Here is a 7936-nt window from a genome sequence, read left to right as displayed (position 1 = left end):
ACCCAGACCTAACCCAGACCTAACCCAGTCCTAACCCAGTCCTAACCCAGACCTAACCCAGACCTAACCCAGACCTAACCCAGACCTAACCCAGACCTAACCCAGACCTAACCCAGACCTAACCCAGTCCTAACCCAGACCTAACCCAGTCCTAACCCAGTCCTAACCCAGTCCTAACCCAGTCCTAACCCAGAAATACCCCAGACCTAACCCAGACCTAACCAAATGCAGTACTAACCCAGACCTAACCCAGAAATAACCCAGACCTAACCCAGTCCTAACCCAGTCCTAACCCAGTCCTAACCCAGACCTAACCCAGACCTAACCCAGACCTAATCCAGTCCTAACCCAGACCTAACCCAGTCCTAACCCAGACCTATCTCAGACCTAACCCAGTCCTAACCCAGTCCTAACCCAGACCTAACCCAGACCTAACCCAGACCTAACCCAAACCTAACCCAGACCTAACCCAGACCTAACCCAGACCTAACCCAGACCTAACCCAGACCTAACCCAGACCTAACCCAGTCCTAACCCAGACCTAACCCAGTCCTAACCCAGTCCTAACCCAGACCTAACCCAGTCCTAACCCAGTCCTAACCCAGACCTAACCCAGACCTAACCCAGACCTAACCCAGAAATAACCCAGACCTAACCCAGACCTAACCCAGTCCTAACCCAGTCCTAACCCAGACCTAACCCAGACCTAACCAAATCCAGTACTAACCCAGACCTAACCCAGTCCTAACCCAGACCTAACCCAGTCCTAACCCAGACCTAACCCAGACCTAACCCAGTCCTAACCCAGACCTAACCCAGACCTAACCCAGTCCTAACCCAGACCTAACCCAGACCTAACCCAGTCCTAACCCAGACCTAACCCAGACCTAACCCAGTCCTAACCCAGTCCTAACCCAGACCTAACCCAGACCTAACCCAGACCTAACCCAGACCTAACCCAGACCTAACCCAGTCCTAACCCAGACCTAACCCAGTCCTAACCCAGACCTAACCCAGTCCTAACCCAGTCCTAACCCAGTCCTAACCCAGTCCTAACCCAGAAATACCCCAGACCTAACCCAGACCTAACCAAATGCAGTACTAACCCAGACCTAACCCAGAAATAACCCAGACCTAACCCAGTCCTAACCCAGTCCTAACCCAGTCCTAACCCAGACCTATCCCAGACCTAACCCAGACCTAATCCAGTCCTAACCCAGACCTAACCCAGTCCTAACCCAGACCTATCTCAGACCTAACCCAGTCCTAACCCAGTCCTAACCCAGACCTAACCCAGACCTAACCCAGACCTAACCCAGACCTAACCCAGACCTAACCAAATCCAGTACTAACCCAGACCTAACCCAGTCCTAACCCAGACCTAACCCAGTCCTAACCCACACCTAACCCAGACCTAACCCAGTCCTAACCCAGACCTAACCCAGACCTAACCCAGTCCTAACCCAGTCCTAACCCAGACCTAACCCAGACCTAACCCAGACCTAACCCAGACCTAACCCAGACCTAACCCAGACCTAACCCAGACCTAACCCAGACCTAACCCAGTCCTAACCCAGACCTAACCCAGTCCTAACCCAGACCTAACCCAGTCCTAACCCAGTCCTAACCCAGTCCTAACCCAGTCCTAACCCAGAAATACCCCAGACCTAACCCAGACCTAACCAAATGCAGTACTAACCCAGACCTAACCCAGAAATAACCCAGTCCTAACCCAGTCCTAACCCAGTCCTAACCCAGACCTAACCCAGACCTAATCCAGTCCTAACCCAGACCTAACCCAGTCCTTTCCCAGACCTATCCCAGACCTAACCCAGTCCTAACCCAGTCCTAACCCAGACCTAACCCAGACCTAACCCAGACGTAACCCAGACCTAACCCAGACCTAACCCAGACCTAACCCAGTCCTAACCCAGACCTAACCCAGACCTAACCCAGACCTAACCAAATCCAGTACTAACCCAGACCTAACCCAGACCTAACCCAGACCTAACCGAGACCTAACCCAGACCTAACCCAGACCTAACCCAGACCTAACCCAGTCCTAACCCAGACCTAACCCAGTCCTAACCCAGTCCTAACCCAGACCTAACCCAGACCTAACCCAGCCCTAACCCAGTCCTAACCCAGACCTAACCCAGACCTAACACAGACCTAACCCAGACCTAACCCAGACCTAACCCAGTCCTAACCCAGACCTAACCCAGTCCTAACCCAGTCCTAACCCAGTCCTAACCCAGACCTAACCCAGACCTAACCCAGTCCTAACCCAGTCCAAACCCAGGCCTAACCCAGGCCTAACCCAGAAATACCCCAGGCCTAACCCAGTCTTAACCCAGACCTAACCCAGACCTAACCCAGACCTAACCCAGTCCTAACCCAGTCCTAACCCAGTCCTAACCCAGTCCTAACCCAGACCTAACCCAGACCTAACCCAGACCTAACCCAGACCTAACCAAATCCAGTACTAACCCAGACCTAACCCAGACCTAACCCAGACCTAACCGAGACCTAACCCAGACCTAACCCAGACCTAACCCAGACCTAACCCAGTCCTAACCCAGTCCTAACCCAGATCTAACCCAGAAATACCCCAGACCTAACCCAGACCTAACCCAGACCTAACCCAGACCTAACCCAGACCTAACCCATTCCTAACCCAGACCTAACCCAGACCTAACCCAGACCTAACCCAGTCCTAACCCAGTCCTAACCCAGACCTAACCCAGACCTAACCCAGACCTAACCCAGTCCTAACCCAGTCCTAACCCAGACCTAACCCAGACCTAACCCAGACCTAACCCAGTCCTAACCCAGTCCTAACCCAGACCTAACCCAGTCCTAACCCAGTCCTAACCCAGTCCTAACTCAGTCTTAAACCAGTCCTAACTCAGACCTAACCGAGACGTAACCCAGACCTTATCCAATTCAGTCCTAACACAGTCCATATTCATTTTTTTTTTTTTTTTTTTTTTTTTTTAGATACCGAAGGAGATCCTTGGATAGGCACCCATGCCTCAGAAGAATATATGGGTAGTTTGAGAATCTGACTCACCATACCCCACAAGTGTCTCATCCGTCTTTACTCATTCAGACACCACTCAAGCCAACAAGCATCCCGGGATGCAGGCGAAACTGCTCTCCGCATTACTTCACCTAACCAATTCTAAACTAGCCCTAACGCAGTTCCAATACAGTCATTACAAAATGGGCTAGGTCTGGGCCAGTGTAGCGGGGGTCTGGGGCGCGCAGACCCCAGTCAGCAAAACGAATTCAATATGATGCTGTTCAATTTAACATGATACCGCTATTACAAAGGGGGTTAGGTCTGGGCTAGTGTAGCGGGAGTCTGGGGGGCGCAGACCCCTGTCAGCAAAACGAATTCAATATGATGCTGCTCAATTTAATTTGATACCGCTATTACAGAATGGGTTAGGTCTGGGCTAGTGTAGCGGGGGTTTGGGGGGCGCAGCCCCCCATTCAGCAAAACGAATTATGTACGATGTGTTCAATTTAATATGATACCACTATTACAAAGTGGGTTAGGTCTGGGCTAGTGTAGCGGGGGTCTGGGGGGCGCAGACCCCTGTCAGCAAAACGAATTCAATATGATGCTGCTCAATTTAATTTGATACAGCTATTACAAAATGGGTTAGGTCTGGGCTAGTGTAGCGGGGGTTTGGGGGGCGCAGCCCCCCATTCAGCAAAACGAATTATGTACGATGCTGTTCAATTTAATATGATACCACTATTACAAAGTGGGTTAGGTCTGGGCTAGTGTAGCGGGGGTCTGGGGGGCGCAGACCCCAGTCAGCAAAACGAATTCAATATGATGCTGTTCAATTTAATTTGATACCGCTATTACAAAATGGGTTAGGTCTGGGCTAGTGTAGCGGGGGTTTGGGGGGCGCAGCCCCCCATTCAGCAAAACGAATTTAGTACGATGCTGTTCAATTTAATATGATACCGCTATTACAAAGTGGGTTAGGTCCGGGCTAGTGTTGCGGGGGTCTGGGGCGCGCAGACCCCAGTCAGCAAAACGAATTCAATATGATGCTGTTCAATTTAATATGATACCGCTATTACAAAGGGGGTTAGGTCTGGGCTAGTGTAGCGGGGGTCCGGGGGGCGCAGACCCCTGTCAGCAAAACGAATTTAGTACGATGCTGTTCAATTTAATTTGATACCGCTATTACAAAATGGGTTAGGTCTGGGCTAGTGTAGCGGGGGTTTGGGTGGCGCAGCCCCCCATTCAGCAAAACGAATTCAATATGATGCTGTTCAATTTAATTTGATACCGCTATTACAAAATGGGTTAGGTCTGGGCTAGTGTAGCGGGGGTTTGGGGGGCGCAGCCCCCCATTCAGCAAAACGAATTTAGTACGATGCTGTTCAATTTAATATGATACCGCTATTACAAAGTGGGTTAGGTCCGGGCTAGTGTTGCGGGGGTCTGGGGCGCGCAGACCCCAGTCAGCAAAACGAATTCAATATGATGCTGTTCAATTTAATATGATACCGCTATTACAAAGGGGGTTAGGTCTGGGCTAGTGTAGCGGGGGTTTGGGGGGCGCAGCCCCCCATTCAGCAAAACGAATTTAGTACGATGCTGTTCAATTTAATATGATACCGCTATTACAAAGTGGGTTAGGTCCGGGTTAGTGTTGCGGGGGTCTGGGGGGCGCAGCCCCCCATTCAGCAAAACGAATTCAATATGATGCCGTTCAACCCCTCGGGAATTTTTAATTTCTGTTTTATTCACCGTAATGCTCATGGAACGTACTTTCATATTCTTGTTTTTTGCTTCACGAAAATTTTTGTACACTAATTACTTTTTAATAGGAAAACGTGCAACGGCAAACTCCTTCCTAGAGTCACTGGGGTGGTGACATGACAAAATATGTTAAGATCAGCCGCCCCTATGCGTAAAGTATGTCGTTTTTCCATTTTTTCACCCCGGAGCGACACCAACATTGTGTTGCAATTTTAAACTGCGCGGTTAAACGGCGGGCCAAACAGTCGGTGGTTTATGCAACAGCAAGCATCAAACTAGTAGGAGAATACACGCCCGTGATAGTATAGGAGATTCCCACTGTCCCTATCTTTTTCTCCCCCGTGGCTGCTACCTTGTCGTGGTGGGGGAGCTTGAGTTCCCTTGTGATCTCTGGAGCTATACCGGCGGGGGTCTTTGACCCCTGGCAGGTTCTACCATGCCGGGAAGGTTCAGGGTGAAGGGACAGACGAAAGTGGCCAACCTCAGGGGCTGTAGCCATTCAGCTACAGTGCGGGTAGCGAACCCGAGGTGCCTGATGCAATCATACCGTAACCCCCTGTTGGTCGTCGCAACGACCCATTCACAATTCCTTTTTGGTTTTGTGAATGGTACGCGACGGCAGGTCGGGCCGGGGGCCTTGGCTTAACCGCCTGGGCCGCGAGGATGGTAACTCTATAAATTACCCTCGAATCCTAAGCTATGGTGCGCGGCGATGGGATGCATGGTTGGGGGAGAGAGCCCAATCCCGAGCGACCAACACTGGGGTACCTGCCGCCCCCCTGGTGATGGCTCGTCCGGCCTCCGGGCTGCACGAGTCCAGGCCTGTCCGAGCAAGGCGGCTCTGTTCGGGCAGTATTTGTCCGACCACAATCGTGGGAACATTATGGCAGAATTCTCTAAAACTAAACAAAAAGTAAACCTAAAACAAAAGAGTAGTGAGGAGGAGATGCAGATTGAGATGGTGGGTTCTAGGTGCGGGGGATCTCAAGCAATAGCGATACCTTCTGGGGGCCGCGATACTCCGGTTAGGCATCATAGTCGTACGAGTTCCGTTTCTTCTATTCCAGAGGAGATATTTGGTCCTCCTAGTGCTAGGAAGAGAAAAGGAATGAATGAGGAAGATGTAAGGGATCTGGATTTTGTTGCTTGTGGTCAGGATATAATGCGGTCTGAAAGAGAACACTTAGAGAGTTATTTATTTAATGAGGCTAATAAGATTAATAAAGGAGCAATAAAATTTATACTTTCTAAATGGGCTGTTCTGGAAGCAAGATTACAGGTAGAAATAACTGAGAAAGAGAAGATAAAAGCTGTGCATAGTTTGTGTGTTGAAAAAGATATAACTACTTACGCTGGTGTAGTGGCTGGTCCTATGGGAAAGGTTGGTGCCCTGGAAGTGGATTCTTCTAGGCGTGGTGCACCTGCAAAGAAAAAAGAAAATCATGAGGTTGTTATTATTAAGCCTATAAGTGAAAATGATAAAAGAACGAATGAGCAGATTAGAGCAGCTGTTACAGATGTGTTAGGTAGTCGAAGAAGTAAATTAAAAGTTCATAATTTAAGACAAATGCGAAATAAAGGTGTAGTGATGGAGGTTAAAAGTAAAGTAGATGTAGAAATAATTAAGAAGGCTGGACTGTCTGAGGTAGGATTAAAAACAACAGAGCCGAAGAAATTCGACCCAAGTATTATAATATATGATGTTGAAGCTGAATATAAATCTGAAGATCTTAAGCATGATTTCATAGCTAAGAATGTAAATCTTAATCTTAGAGAGAATATTACTGAGGAAGAATTAAAGGAAAGTATTAAATTTCGTCATTGTTTCAAAAATAAAAATAGTAGTAATAATAGGGTCAATTGGATTGTTCAATTGCCGGGTAGGTACATGACTGATCTGATTTCGCAGGGTAGAGTCTTCATGTTTTGGCGAACTTATAGAACACGGGAGTACATAAACGTAACTCGGTGCTTCAAATGTCTTGGATATGGACATATAGCAAAGTATTGCAATGTGGCTAAGCAAGTTTGTGAATATTGTGGCAGTGTGGACCATGCTAGTGAGGAGTGCACGTTTAAAGAAAACCCGCAGTGTATAAATTGTATACGTTCTAGGCGCAAGGATACCAAACATAGTGTTAGATATAAGGAGTGCCCTGAGTTTTTGCGCCAAGTTGAATTATATAAAAATAGAATATCATGGAATTAGTGATAGGACAAATAAATGGACAAAGATCTATAGCAGTTGCGGCAGATTTAAACAAGTTGATGTTGGAAAAAAGTATGGATTTTCTCTGTGTGCAAGAACCTTATGCTTTTCGAGGCAAAGTGAAGGGTTTTGATACCCGAAGGTTAAAGATCTTACAACCAAGTGTTGACAGACCTTGGGTTGCTATTATAGCTAATACCGCAAGAATGGATATATTTCAGCTTCCGCAATATGATACTGAACATATTATGTGCATACAGGTTTCAACAGGTCGGGAAATTTTTTATATGATCAATATCTACTGTCAGTTTTCGGTACCTATTGAAGGTTTTATTGAAAAATTAGAAAATATTTTGATCCAAATTAATAGTAATAGGATTATTATTTGTATGGATGCGAATGCCAAATCTGAGGTATGGTTTTCTGGCGCCACTGATGGCAGAGGTAGACTTTTGGAGGAATTTATTTTGGCATATGAATTAAAGGTACTAAATAGACCCTCTGATGTCACGACTTTCTTCAATACTAGATATGGTACAAATATAGATGTTTCTCTTGTTGGTGCTGGTTTTAGGAACACTAGAATTATATGGCGAGTCTCGAATAGTGTTTCAATTAGCGATCATAGCTTAATTATCTTTAATGTAGCTTTTCGAAGTAATAATTCTAATCTATGTGTAATAAAGTCTAGGTATAATGTGGACCGCGCGGATTGGGATAAATTTCAAGAAATAATAAATAATAGAGCTAACCCTGAGACAATTGAAGTGCTTTCAAATTGTAACATCAATACATTGCCTAAGAAAATAAATGCCTTAATTGATGAGGCTTGTTCTGCTTCCATGCCAAAAAAGAAAGAAAATAATAATTCGGTACCGTGGTGGAGTAATGAGTTAACGGAGCTTAGGAAAACTGTTAAAAGATTTAAAAAACAA

The sequence above is a fragment of the Colletes latitarsis genome, unplaced genomic scaffold (assembly GCF_051014445.1).
Source record: "Colletes latitarsis isolate SP2378_abdomen unplaced genomic scaffold, iyColLati1 scaffold0007, whole genome shotgun sequence".
Lineage (NCBI taxonomy): Eukaryota > Metazoa > Arthropoda > Insecta > Hymenoptera > Colletidae > Colletes > Colletes latitarsis.
Note: the sequence above shows the minus strand (reverse complement) of the source record.